This window comes from Aethalodelphis obliquidens, unplaced genomic scaffold (genome assembly GCF_003676395.1).
Source record: "Aethalodelphis obliquidens isolate GAN/ISIS:26980383/991018 unplaced genomic scaffold, ASM367639v1 scaffold42, whole genome shotgun sequence".
Lineage (NCBI taxonomy): Eukaryota > Metazoa > Chordata > Mammalia > Artiodactyla > Delphinidae > Aethalodelphis > Aethalodelphis obliquidens.
In genome coordinates, this window is record NW_020837986.1 from 3,080,639 (window position 1) to 3,083,148 (window position 2,510).

Below are 2,510 nucleotides of genomic sequence, written 5' to 3' on the forward strand. Positions count from 1 at the left end.
GAAGCCCACGCACCACAACGAAGAGTAGCCCCTGCTCGCTGCAACTAGAGAAAAGCCCGCACACAGCAGTGAAGACCCAACACAGCCAAAAATAAATAAATAAATAAATAATTTTTTTAAAAAAAAAGAGAGAGAACAGAAGGAGTAGGGCAGATGCATCCACAGAATAAAGCTTAAGGGACCCCAAAAATCTCTAGCTGGACTGACTGGGGAAGGTCTTTCTCTCCTAAAGTAGTCAGTAAAGACTGGAGGAAAGGACTGCTTCTTCAAATGTTAAGACAACAGTACAAGACACATGAAGAATCAAGAAAACAAAACATCACCAAAGGAACAACATAAAGCTCCAGTGACTGACCCTAAAAAGTAGAGATCTATGAATTTCCTTACAAAGAAGTTTAAATTATCTTAAAGAAGTTCAGTGAGCTACAAGAGGCCACAGATACACAACTAAACAAAATCAGGAAAACAATACATGAACAAAATGAGACGTTCAACAAAGAAACTGAACCAGGGAATTTGATCAAAAGCTTCAGCAGCAGACTCAGCCAAGCAGAAGAAAGAATCAGTGAACTCAAAGACACAGCATTTGAAACTAGCCAACCTGTGAAACAAAAGGAAAAAAGAATGAGAGAGAGTGAAGAACACCTGCGTGAACTGTAAGACAGCAACAAGAAAAAAAACGATATGTGCATTACGTGAATCCCAGAAGGTGCAGAGAAAAAGAAAGGGGCAGAAAGATTATTTGAAGAAATAATCACGGAAAACTTCCCAAACCTTTGGAGGCAAAGGAACATCCGTATCCATAATACCCAAAGAATCCAAAACAGGCTGAATACGAAGAGATCTTCAATGTGACAGATTATAATCAAACTGTCCGAAGTCAAAGACAGAGGGAATGTTTTAAAGCAGCGAGAGAAAAGCCACTCATCACATACAGTGGAACCCCCGTAAGATTATAAGAGGATTTTTTTTTTTCTAAGACTACAGTACCCAGTATTCCCAGGCGGTCTCCCATCCAAGTACTAACCAGGCCCGACCCTGCTTAGCTTCCAAGATCAGACGAGATCGGGCGCGTTCAGGATGGTATGACCGTAGACCAAGAGGATTTCTTAACAAAACCATGAAGTCCAAAAGATAGTGGGATGATATATTCGAAGTGCTGAAAGGAAAAAAAAAAAAAAAGCCTGTCAACAAGGAATACTCTGCCCAACAAAGCTGTCCTTCAGAAGTGAATGAGAGAAAAAGACTCTCCTAAACAAAAAAAAGCTGAAGGAGTTCATCACAACTAGATCTGCCTTACAAGAAATGCTAAAGGGAATTCTCCAAGTTGAAATGAAGGATGCTAAGTAGCAACATGAAAACATAGGAAGGCATGAAACGTACTGGTAAAGGTAAGTATATAGTAAAATTCAGAATACTCTAATATTGTAATGGTGGTGCATAAATCATTTTTAATGCTAGCATAAAAGTTAAAAGACTGAAGTATTTGAATAACCATAGCTACAATAATGTGTTAATGAGTACATATTATAAAAAGATGTAAATAATGATATCAGTAACATAAAACGGGGGAGAGTAAAGGTGTAGCATTTTTGTATGTGATCAAAATTAAGTTGGTATCAGCTTAAAATACACTGTCATATTCCTGATGAACATAAATGCAAAAGTTCTCCACAAAGTACTAGCAAATTGAATTCAACAGATTATTTAAAAGATCAGGGGCTTCCCTGATGGCACAGTGGTTAAGAATCCACCTGCCAATGCAAGGGACATGGGTTCGAGCCCTGGTCCAGGAAGATTCCACATGTCGCGGAGTAACTAAGCCCGTGCGCCACAACTACCGAGCCTGTGTTCTGGAGCCCGTGAGCCACAACTACTGAGCCCATGCACCACAACTACTGAAGCCCGTGCGCCTAGAGCCCGTGTTCCGCAACAAGAGAAGCCACCGCAATGAGGAGCCCGCGCACCACAATGAAGAGTAGCCCCCACTCGCCGCAACTAAAAGAAAACCCACGCACATCAACAAAGACCCAACGCAGCCAAAAATAAAGAAATAAAGAAATTTATTAAAAATAAATAAATAAAAGATCATACACCATGTTCAAGTGGGATTTACCAATGGGATGCAAGAATAGTTTAATACATATGAATCAATCAATGTGATTCGCCACATCAACAGAATGTAGGATAAAAATCTTACGACCATTCCAATAGACGTAGGTAAAACCACCTCACAAAATTCAACATCCTTTCATGATAAAAACTCTAAACAAATCAGGTATAGAAAAAATGTATCTTAACATAATATAGGCCATTTATGACAAGCCCACAGCTAAAATCAGTCAATGATGAAAAGCTGAAAGCTTTTCCTCTTAAGATCAGGAAAAAGAAAAGGATGCCCACTGTCACCACTTCTATTTAACATAATACAAGCATAACTTGTTTTATTGTGCTTCACTTTATTGTGCTTTGCATATATTGCATATTTTACAAATTGAAGCTTTGTGGTA

The 2,510-nt window shown here is 38.9% G+C and overlaps 1 non-coding gene across 1 annotated transcript; it reads right to left on the reverse strand.

The window, feature by feature from the left end:
* Positions 1-978: 978 nt before the first annotated feature.
* Positions 979-1,097, reverse strand: LOC113605465 (5S ribosomal RNA). The gene has a single exon (XR_003427231.1). It is a non-coding gene; the product is annotated as a 5S ribosomal RNA (ribosomal RNA).
* Between the last annotated feature and the right edge of the window lie 1,413 nt (positions 1,098-2,510).